The following is a 12,551-nucleotide window of genomic DNA, read 5'->3' on the forward strand; positions in this document are numbered from 1 at the left end:
TGCGGGAGAGGTGGGTCTGACTCCGGGCTACTTTTACACTGTTGCCGCGGGTTATAATGCAAGTTAGCGGTTCTAAATTCACATTAAACCACGGCCTCATGGGTTTTTTGGTCTAATTTATTTTTGGTTTTGTGCTGGTATTGGTATATTTTGCATGCTTGTGATAGGAATCGATCCCTTGACGTGATTGGTTATTGGTTTGTGACGTAGCAAACCTAGGGCTGTTTCAAACCACATTTCTGGAAGTGCCATTGGGAAACTACACTTTTAAGGAGAAAATACTCAGCAATGGTGTTGATTAATGGATTGGCACATGGTTTGTCTAAAAGCATATTAAAAACACCACATAGACAAATAAACAACATAAAAAACTTGATTTTCACTACAGGGGGACTTTAAGTTTAACAGTTGGTGTGAAATAACGGGCGGTAAACTTTCTGAATTCACCCGCTATCCAGTAAAAAGTTATTTTTGGACTCTGCGTGTGAGCGCATTAGTGCATTATACAACGCGAGCACACACAGACACACTCAAAACCACTCTTATGTTCTTGTATCATTCATAATACTTCATGCTTTGCCTGCGACCAGTCAAAGGAAACATTGAGGTACTTGAGATTTTATTGAACGGCGGCTTGTAAACGTTGTTGTGAGGAAAGGCGTGTGTATTAAAATCCTCTAAAAGGCATTGAGCCGGGCTGGAACGAGGCTAGAAATCCCAACAATGGTTTCCAGGAGGGCAGTATCATGGAATGCAAACGTCTGCCGTGATGAGCGTGCGAGAGATTAGAGACGGACTCCCCCCTCCGCCATTTACATAATGTAAAAACTCTTTTATTCATTCTCTCATTCTTTCTTCCTCTCCAACTATTCACTAAATAAATGAGGAAACTATCAAAGCGTTGGAATGTTTGATAAAAGACAGACAGAGTGGATTCAGAACGGCTTGGCGCTCTCCACAATACACACGGCGAGTGGCAGCATTCAGAGGCAGCCGACTGAGGAAGGGCTAGGAAGAATATTTATAACGGAGGACAATGCTAATGTATTAGGGTGACACCTATACCTCCTCTAAGCCAAAGGGAATCACATTCTAACGCTGTCTTTATCTTCCGAGGGAGAATGCTGTGCTGGGAGGAGGTTTTTATAGAAATTTGGACAAATGTAAATGTATAGAGAACGTGGATGATTCTACACAAGGCTGAACAAGGATCTTATTGAATGTGACCCATTTTGTTCGGCTTCGGTGTTTAAACTAGCTGTTCATTCAGATCAAGATGCAGTCAAAAGACTGACAAACCTGTTCAGATCGGGTCCGAGACAAGGCCTGTGGTCTCTGTTAACTGCAAAACGCTGTTAGGACATCTTCTCACTTTCTTATCTAATTCAGATTTAAACTGTAGTACAGTTACAGGTTTGAAAGACAATTGACTAAATATTCAGAATAGGACTTTTTTTTGAATACATCAGGATTTGACTGAACTGTAAAGAATAGGCTATGATGTTTTTTATATATATATATATTTTTTTTTAAGTTGCTTCAGAAGTGGAGAAAAATTTTGAATTTTAAGACTGATTAACAAATTTGTGACTATACAAAAAATATTTTTGAAAACACTGGCATATTGGGAAATGAGACTATTTATTTTATAATATTATAATAATAAATTAACATTTATTAATAAAGTAAATAAAGTCAAATTTTAACATCAAGTCAATATGCAATGGCATTCGCAATCCATTTCACTTACAATGTGATATACAATGTGAATGTGTGTATATATATATATATATATATATATATATATATATATATGTTTTTTTTTTTTTATATATCAGGTATTATTGACAAAATGGTGCTTTTTATATTTATTTAATATATCAGGAATTGATTGGATTATGAAAAGTGGACATATAGCAGATTGAATTTACCATTAGATGGTAAACTGTAATTGTTATACTCTATAGTACAGTGTAAAACTACACTATGTGGTGAAAATCCTTCTGTGTACAGCCAAAAACATCAAAAAATCTCTGGCCCTTTCATGAAATAACTTGTGTAGTACCAACAAACTGTACAGTTCCTCAAAACTACTTAAACCAAGTAAACAGAAACTCTGGATTACATCACCTGGCAGCAATGACCGAGCTCTGTGGTATACACCTCAAGTATATTTATAAAAGTCATTCCTTAGAAAGAGATTTAAATTGAGCCGTTTGCTTTCTCTCAGGCCTCTCAACAAACATTGAACTTGTGAAATTCCTAGCTTTCCCATACCTCTAGAAAACTGCTCATTCCAGCCATTCGCCTGGAATCTATGAACCAATCAGAGGAGCGTCTGCTCACCGTGTGGGCGAGTGTGTTTTCTAGATCATTCTGATCTATTTCAGTGAATTCTCATAAGGCAACCTATTTTATTTACTTTATCTTCAATAAAATGGTTCAGTGAGCATTAGCAACTTTGAGATACGAGTTTCAATCAGTCCTGTGGCAGCACTGTCAGTCTGCATCCAGCTCTGTGTGTGTGTGTAAGTGTGTGTGGTGCACACACTTACACACACACAGAGAGAGAGAGAGAGAGAGAGAGAGAGAGAGAGAGATGTATTATATTGTATTATATTATAATATAATGTATTATATTACTTAGATGGATATTTTGCTTCTGTAAATATGTCTAATCCCTTATTTTATTTTAATTTCTAGTTTATATACTTACATGCATTAGTAAATCATTTTGCACTACATGCTTAATACTTTTTATATATTATTATTATTCTTTTTCTTTCTGTTAATACATATGTGCACTATTTGTAAGCAGTCCAGCTGCAATTGCTTTGGCAATACCATCTAATAACAGGGGGAGCAAAGCTATGAATGAAAGAAAGAGAGAATTAAGTGATGAAAATAGGTCTGGAGAAAGCATAAGAGAAACATTAGAAGAAAACAAATGGAAAAGCAGCAGAATCGGATGAGAAAGAAGTGAAGTCTAAACAAAATTCATTTTACTTACATTAAACTTAAATACTCGATCAACAATATCTGTGGAATTAATTTAGATTTAAACAGAAATTCAACTCAAATTGCTCCCCAGTTCATAAAAACAAACAAAATTCACAATTAACAGCAATGGATCGGTCTATCTATCCATCCATCCATCCATCCATCCATCCGGTCAACAAACCTTCAAACTTCAAGGCTTTTTACACAAACCTTTCAAACAAGGCTGTAAAACCAACATTCAAAAGTTTTGTCTTGGCTTTTCTACTAAAAAATTCCAGTTACATGAATTTCTGTGAATTTCAGTTAATTTTATTCTACATCCTAAGATTCAAATTCAAAATCCAGCAACTGAATAAGTAGCTATCCACCTTTTTCTTCAACGCGGAAGTAAGCCTATGGGTGAGACTTCCGGTTCATTAGCCGCTATAGGGAAATAACGAGAAGAACAACAATGTTCAGTAAACGGTAAAACTGTTTGCACTACAAACCAGTGTGTTCATAATTAAGATAATACATTAAAATAATATGGTAGGACACACCAATTTTCAATATCAAGCAGCAAAAGGAGCGGTTCTGTACAGCTAAAAATAGCTGGATATGGATGAGACCAGAAGCTAGACCCATAGAATTTACAAATGGCCGCGCCCATTTTTACGGCAAGAAAAAGGTGGATACTTTAGAAAAGTGTGCATTTTGATGTTGATTGCACTGCACCACACTCAAGAATTGTACCTTTAAAAAAAATTTAAACTAAGTCTAAATAATTTTTTTCTGCAGTAATCGACATTAGGCTTAACTTAATTCCTCTTCACCAGTCAGAATGATAGAAAAAGACTGCTCTCCGAGAGTTTCATTTAACGGGACTTGAAGGAAACAGCTGGAGAAGTACAAGAGGAAAAGGGAGACAGACAGGAAAGGAGAGCGAAAGAGATTTGAAAAGCCTTCACAGGTGAGGTGGGCTGAGGGACGCCCTGTCTGTTTGGTCTCTCTCATAGCAGAAGTGCATGTTTATGCAGACGGAATCTCTCTCACATGACTCCCTCTGGCTTCAGCACTCAACATCACTCCACGAGCCTCAGAATCAGGTAGTGTGACCGCAGAATTGGCCCAGAGGCACGGCTTTCATGAGAGAGGGTTACAAAAGTGAAGCGTGCGCCATGAAGAGAAATCAGAGACTCTTGGATTTGGCAGCACGGTCGCGCCGACACACACATTCCAGCCTGAGACGGACATGTGAACCAAATCTTGTTGCTCTTGTCCCAACAACAAACAGTTTCACCATCTATCAAAGCAGGTAACCGTGACAGTTTGATTGTACAGGCTTGCGGTTTGTGGTGGGGAAGCCAAATTCCAGGCTCTAGCACCTCTCCTTCCGCAAGATCACTTTTCAAGCCACGATCAAATTATCGTGAAGAACAAAGTGGTGGGCTTGTATCTTTTGTAGTAATGCTTTTCCTGTGAATGAAGCCAGACAAAGCATTCAAATGGAGAATGCATTTCAAAACAGCGCTATCAAAGTATGGCGGGGGAGAACTCGGTTAACGTATAATATTTCTTTCTTCAGACGAAAATAACATTAGCTGTTTATTTAAAATATCAAATATGAGAAATGCATTGAAATACTTGAATTCTTCTGAGAAGAATCACATTTTATAAAACACACACACACACACAAAATATGACTAAACTAATTTAATCTAATTTACATTTAAATTAATCCTTTTTGTGGCCAATTATTCACATAATCTAGGAGTCTTACAACTCCACAGGAGGCCGAAATCCTTCATACTCAGTTGTTTCAAAGCCTCTAAATAAATTGGCTGCAAGAAACCAATGGCAGCTTCCATTGCTTGTTTCGTGTCATAATCCTAGTTTAGTCAACTCAATTGGAGTTGATGTGACAATTGTCCGAACATAAGTTTCTAATCGGTCTCGTGATTGTTTCAATACACATTCTTAACAATGAAATTGGCAGAAATTGGTATTTGGACTCACATTCTCATATATTCAATCTGTGCCCATTCATTCCTAATCCACCCATGTCTATTCTACACCGCGATCCATTTCATGACCGTACGGGGAGTTCAAAATATGCTCCAGGGACAAGACGGCATGAGACCAATGCATTGGACATGATCACCTGCAAGCAAAGTGTCTGACTAATTCCCACCACCTGGACCGCTGGGGTCAGACTTGTGTCAGACCATTCTGATGTCAAAAAAGTGTCTGACTAATTCCCACCACCTGGACCGCTGGGGTCAGACTTGTGTCAGACCATTCTGATGTCAAAAAGTCTCGTTTCACAATCATCCCACCACTTGAAAACATTCCAGCGCTTATAGCTTCTACACAAACTACGTAGAGTTGTGCATATCAAACTTACTGGGTATGTATTAAGAGACTAAAAAGACCAGTAAACCAAGTAGAAGTCGCAGTGAAGGACACTGACTCTCGGCCCATTCAGACGGCTGATTAGCATAGCACTCCTGCTGGATCAATAACCTCATTGACTCAGTCTGTCTCTTCTATCAGGAATGATGGCAGACTCTCTTTTGTAACTCTATTCTAGGGGCAACTGTCCATTCTCCACAAACTCCTGCTCTATTTTTCAAACTGGCCTCAATTTGTTTCCTTCTGTCTCACTGTCTTTTAGGATGCGAGTAAATAAAGCTGTCTAGATGCCACTGAGAAAGATTAGCATTTAGCTTTTCGCTTTATCTGGATCTGAATGCATGGAAGTGAGGGAACGAAGGCGCCACCGTTATTGCCAGAGTTTACTTTGCAAACCTCTTATTATCACGTTTAAGAAAAAAGATGTGAATGGGCAAGACAAGGAGCTACTCAAGCTCCAATTTGCTCACAGCATGGTTTCATGAGCCCTTTCCCAAACCAAGCTTAACGGGAATATGGAAAGTTGGGCAGAATCTTTCTAATACGGAGACAAAACAATGAACCAAATAGAGTTTAAGAAGAAGAGAAAGACCAGAACCATGAAGTGAACCTCTGATGGCCTGAACTTTTTTTCCATCCATCATAAAATGTCTTAAGTTTAAAATATTCGATCGAAATGGGGGGATTGACCAGTGACCTGGTCCCAGGAGCTGCTTGGGTTCTGGTGGTTAATGGGGGATAAAGATTAGGAGGAAAAGATTCGCTTCATCTCCATCCGCAACTACCTTCCCTTTCCAATCCCAAATCAGCCACACAATGAGACCTTCCAATGGAGACAGAGCCCGGTTTCCTTTGATATCCTTCCGAGCTCTCGGCTCCGAGTGTCCAGAGCAAAGCCCCATGGAGGTTACTCTCGACTCTGGGGAGTGAAAGAGCTCTCTCTGAGCCATTTTAGATGGAACTGACAGGAGTTCTACTAGAACAAGAAATCAATTTTCAAAGCGAAGAACACGCAAGTCCGTCCAACCGAAGATTGAGCAATGCCATTCCTCGTCTTTAAACTCGGGTGAGATATGCTTAATTGCTGTAGATTTTATAATGTGTGTGCATTGGCGGTGTGAAGTTGGGCAGCAATTATACTTTTTTTTTTTATGCACTGATCAGAGGACTTCTGTTCCAGAACAGATATGCTTTAAGAGTTCATCTTTGAAGATTTAAGTGGATACTCGTCAAATTAAAAACTAATATTCAAATCTCTTTAAGGTGGGGAGAGAGGAGCCGGGTTTTGGTTAGCCTTGTGAGGCAGTGACTTCTGGGGATTCAGCCCCTGCCTGAAGCCAAGCCACGCAACCTCTTCAGCAAATGCAAACTTTAATCAGTCCCGCACCTCAAAGGCAGAGTAATGGCTTGGAATAGCCTCACTGATGGACGCTTCTCTACCGAGCCGAGCGCTGGACTCCGCTGAGTTTAGCAAATTGGCAGCAAAGCGTGGGCTGTTATTGCTAGCGCAATGTGAAACTTTCTTAGCTCAGATTAACATATATATATATATATACACAGTATATACATACATATATATATATATATATATATTTTTTTTTTTTTTTTTAAATACAAGTGCATTGACTGAATCATACCAAATCACCCGTAGATTAGGTGCTTAAACAACTTCTAAAGCTTTTTTCTCTACATAATATAGCATAACCATTTTTTTTCTAAATTAGCGTTATTTCATTATTTGTACACTAATTATTAAAAGGAAATTTTACCCCAAAAGTGGCCAAAAAATTAAATCATCATTTACTCACTCTTAAGTCGTTCCAAACCCGTATTACTTACTTTTTTCTTGGAACTCAAGTGGAGAAATGTTCCAAAATGTACTTTCGACTCTTTTCCATATAAATGAATGAGGATACAGGTTGCACCAATAAAGTTTCAGGGGACCATTCAAGAAATGTATTTCATTCGAACTTCTACATATTTAAACAAACTTCTTTGTGATCAAACTTTACATGTTGCATCTAAAGGCACCATATTTTAATAGATAATGACTTAACTGTTGATCTGTTTGTTGCAAAAAGATACTGAGTAATTTTCATGGCACTACGTTTATAATATTTTTATAGTGCTTCCCCCCCAATTCATTATATGTTGAAGATTGGCCAGTACATTCTTCAACATTTCTCCTATTGTGTTTCACAGTTTTTATTTTTGATTCCCTTTTTTTATCCCTTCCGAACAAAAATTATAATAACAACTGAGTACCTACAGTAACTAATATCAGGACCCTTAAAAAGTCAACAAATCTCTTAATCCAATAATACATGACCTAAACTTGCCCTCTGCGCGAACGGCCTTGAATAGGTGCAGGTCTTAGTCTTTACCCTTCGCAACTGTAGCCACCCGTCTGGCAATGTCTACATCGCTAATGACGGTGACCACAACCTCCACATAATCAGCAGTCACATTCTTACAGACGGTGGGATTCCTTATGCGTATTTTTTACTTACTTGGTGACAAAACCATCATCAGGGCTTCAACAGAGGGAGCTGGTTAACATGCTTCAAATCTTTACCTGCTGGGTTATGCACCATAATACATTTATCTTGACTTCAACTGCCTTTAATGTGAAACCCCACAACCGCCAAGGCCGTCAGAAACTAAGTGGACTCTCTCGACTATCATAATGCATCAAGAATCTTTAAGAGGTCCCCGGACTCCTCGTTATTAATGCTCCTCTCAGGATGTGGTTGATGGAATATATAATGGAAGTGATTTTTGAGAGGACATATCAATTATGACCAAGACATGCAAATTAGCACTTTAAAGATTGCTTTTACTCACCGCTTTTGCCTTGGTTTCAGAGTACTCCTGCTGCGCTATGAGCAATGGCCATACCAGGTCTCATCCTGACCGACACAGAATGGGAAACATGTGTAAACATACATATTTTTTCCCTGAAGCATGCCCTTTTTTGCATTTTACCTTTTTTGAATGCTATAAAGGTGGCAAAACAGCAAAAAAATGACAGTGTGAGCATGTGGTCAGTGGTATTTAGTAGTGCTGTGTTCAAAATATCGATACGACGATGTATCGTACAACAAAGTCTGTCACACTCCATCAATACAACAGGTCAATCAAAAGACTGGATGTGGGCTCATTTCACGTCAATGCGCCACAGTTGCATACAATCACACTCTAGTTTTTTATCTTGTTTTCAAAGAGTGCATCTGCCAAAAAGATGAAAGTGTTGACAGAAGTACAAGAGAAGCTGTGTTTTTCGATCTTACACTGAGGGGAAACTTTCAGTTGATGTCCGTTTGTCTGAGAGAACTGAATCCAAATATGAGAGAATCTGTCAAAAAACAAACAAAAAATTATATTAAACCTTATTCAGAAATCAAATTTTTCAATTTAAAATTTTTAAACGCACTTCGATATCTTCGTCTGCATTTCAAATTGACATATATTACACCCAGAATAATAATATGCATCAGAAATGAGAGAAAATGTTTTGCCCTCGAAACAGCTTGCCATGCCTGGCAGATTAAAACTAACAGAGCATAAATCAAACTTCCATCAAGGCTTCTACCGTTTTTTTTTCCTGCTGACACTCACAGATATGTTAGACTAAATGAGCGTGTACAGCTCAGTTCACCTCATTTAAATAAAAAAAACTGCAAGTTGTAACATATTTCTTCTTTTTTTTTTTGAAGAGTACGGTTCACTTGTGAAGCAACAGTATGGGACACACACACACAAACCATCCGAATGGCTTCGGATTCTCCCTGTCCCAGAATTCCAAAGACCCCTGTAGGGTCTTTGTAATTCTGGAAGTACACTCAGTTTAGGAGCACAAATAGTGTATATTTAAGCTCATTGGCTCAGTCAACATTTGATTGAGAGATTAATTATCAAAATTATATTTAAGACTGTATTGTCAGTGATTTTTGTCTGCACATGTGTACACAAACTCTGGAAATGAAACGCGATATAAAAAGCTCTGAATAATCATTCTGGAAAAGCATTAATGTCCCGTTCATTTCCAACTTCCTCCGAGTTTGTGTTAATACAACAATGTCTTTGGACTGTGAAAACTCACCTTTTAAATCGACTTTTCCAATGTTATTAGCTCGCATGACCTCGTGGTGACGAGTTTACAAAATGCCAGACCCGTTTCAATTTGAGATCTCTAAATACTATCAAATTATATACACATATACTGCATTTAGCAGAGGCTGTCCTAATGCCACTGTCTAATATTTACATGAAGCCCGGTTTTAAAAGTCGCGATAAACTATTTCATATCAAGGGCAGGAATACCTCTCCGGCCCCTCTGCTGGGTGTGCGGATGAATGAAGACGAATTCTACGAATAAGTCAGATTACAGTACACAATTTTTTACCTTTTCAAGTAAATACCATTCCCGTGTTAGGAGGTGGAAGCCACCATAATATATTTTGACTGAGGGGCGAACGGCCCTTATCAGCGCTAGTCAAGCAATTCAGGCCCCCCGAACAAAGATGAGTCTTCAAACTCCCTCCATTCATCAGCGGACGTGTAATTACCCCCGGTTCACAGTCTAGACGTTACCGCTTTCAGGGTATTTAAGATCCCCTTTGCAACATGCAGCATGCTTGCGCCCGGCCCAACGTTAAATCTGCGGCAGATAAATTAATGAAGAATGCAAGTAAAAAAAAAAAAAAAAAGAAGAAGCGCGACCACAATGAAAAGAACTTTATCCTCCCTGCTGCTAAATGAGATTTCTTTGAAATGCAGATCAGTGGCGCTAGATTAGTGAATTTTAGCTGCTGTCAACATCATAACAAAATACAAATGCGATTGTTCGTCTGGGCCTTATCTCCTTGCTTCCATCTGCTTCTTCCCATATTTACTCGGGTCGATTTACTATGCAGATCTAAATAAGACACGCTTGCGGCACAATGGCTTCTTAAGCTTCTACATCAAGGTATTTGAGAGCGCCGTCACATGAAAAGCTGCCCCATCAAAGGCACATCCCTAATGAACTTCCCTATCACAGAGAGATGGCGTGGCGCTCCGGAGAGGCTCGCGGAGAGGCGCTAAATCACAGGAAGAATACCTCAACGGCCCAGGGAGATTAACACACAACGGGGACCCTCAAACAGGAGGCCGTCCGAGCCAAACCCAGGGTAGCTTGCGGATCAACGGCCAAATTAAAACACCCAGGTAGGGGAATAACAGTGTGTACCTCAAGGTAAGATGGAAACTTGTAACTAATACAACAAACAGTGCAGCATACAAAGCTGTGTTTTCCACAACAATGACAGTAATCTTCAAAGCAGAGGAATAACCTCTAATTTCACACCATATTTGTTGCATCCTGCGTACACAGATGGGATTACAACTCAAATCCCACAACTTACCCCAGAAATGGGTGGAAAAGTGCAGTGGGTGAGAGAAAGGGAATGTATATAAGGATATGAAGATGCTTTTTGGGTTAAAATCGTCATGCACCAGCGGTTGGGGCAATTAGCCCCAGAGGCAGCGCACACACGGGACCGGCACATGTGGCTCTGAGTCGAGCTCTGACATGACGGCATGATGAGAGGGCAATGGGAATACGGCAGTGGGGGTTGAACAAGAGTGTGTGCCAGCCACGCGTGTGCCAGGTTCCAACTTCCGGAGAGAAAAAAAGAAGAGCGAGGGGGGGACTGTATTCTCCACTGAGGCCCTTTCGGAAAACATCCTCACACGGAAGCGGCATCCAACGGCCCTGCGGTCTTGTGACACAAACCGCAGTTGTCTTTTACGTGTCTTTCCCTCCTCCCCTCACAGTCTTCACCCTGCCAAGTGGGCTCGATGCCAGTCGCATTTGCAACCACAAGGGACTGTTGCCTTTTTTTCTTGTTTAATGAAATGACAAAACAACAGATTTACATATGCAGAAACAGGTGTTGTAACAGGTTTGACTCCTCTTGACCTAAAACGTGTTGCGTGGGGGAAAACAGGGGGGAAAAACAAGGGGGAAAAAGTTTATTAGCAACAGCTGTCTGGAGGATGTTTAGGCTCTGATGGGCAATCAAATCTACACCATCTGCCCTGCTGGTTGCCAGAAGTGACAATCTAAATTAAAAACCACTCATCAAATATCATAAAAATAAACTATTGTATTGCTGTGGCCATATGCTGTAAGTGGCCCTATCAAAGACAAAGAGGGAGTCAGAGGGAGTATAATTAACCCTCCACAGCCTAAAAGACACCAAACACAACAATGGCACACACATTCCCACAGGCCCCTGAACACATACTCAGAGTCATAGCTACACTTCAGAAAGGATGCTTGTATTTCAATATTCAAAATATGATTGTGCTACTGATTCATATTGGTGGACTTTACTAAATTGTGCTACATATTAGTGTTTAATAAATTTAGAGGCTAGAATATAAATATAAAATCTGTTTATTCAACACAAACACCAAAAAAAAAAAAAAAAATACTGTGGCAATAACGTGATATAGGGCCTCGTGATGGAACCAGAAGGAAATACTGTTATATTTTGATACATACTGAATGATTAACATATTCATGATTTAGGCTATGTAAAATAAATAAGTATCAATATATCAATATTAATAATAAAATCTGATTATTCTACATTAACCCTTACAAAAAGCTACTCTAGTGGTACCATGGTACAATGATGGTATTATACTTTGATATTTACTATGGTACATTATGAATCTAAGACTGGAAATATAAAATTTAAGACTGATAATAAATATCAGTAATAATAAAATCTGATTTCTGCATTAACTCTTACAACAAATATGGCAACAAGGTAAAATTATGGTAAAACATTTGGTGATACCATAGTATTTTGGTATATACCATGGTACTGAATGATTAACACAATCATGATCCATATACAGTAGGGCTGCACGATAAATCGAAATGGAATCGAGATCGCGATTCGACAGAAGCTGCGATTGTCATGCGTATCTTTCAGTGAAGCACGGTTCTGTGATCAGCAGTAAATCTCCATCCAAAGGCCAGAGGGCGCTCTCGCGCTGAAACTCCAAATACGCCTCGCAGAAGAAACCCAGAAAATGCCTATAGCTGCAGCTGAATAAACAGAAGATTAAACTGCTTTCATTGATTCAACGTGAATAATAAACAC

General features: G+C 39.2%; 1 protein-coding gene across 1 annotated transcript in view; it reads right to left on the minus strand.

The window, feature by feature from the left end:
- Positions 1-12,551, minus strand: part of foxp2 (forkhead box P2) — a 104,771-nt gene that overhangs the window by 86,924 nt on the left and 5,296 nt on the right. Inside the window, exons 2-3 of the mRNA XM_016514831.1 lie at positions 8,682-8,746; positions 8,236-8,300 (exon numbers count right to left, since the gene is read on the minus strand). The gene's annotated coding sequence lies outside the window, so the exon portion shown is untranslated. The remainder of the gene's footprint in view (positions 1-8,235; positions 8,301-8,681; positions 8,747-12,551) is intronic.

The sequence above is a fragment of the Sinocyclocheilus rhinocerous genome, unplaced genomic scaffold (genome assembly GCF_001515625.1).
Source record: "Sinocyclocheilus rhinocerous isolate Xijiao unplaced genomic scaffold, SAMN03320098_v1.1 scaffold1708, whole genome shotgun sequence".
Lineage (NCBI taxonomy): Eukaryota > Metazoa > Chordata > Actinopteri > Cypriniformes > Cyprinidae > Sinocyclocheilus > Sinocyclocheilus rhinocerous.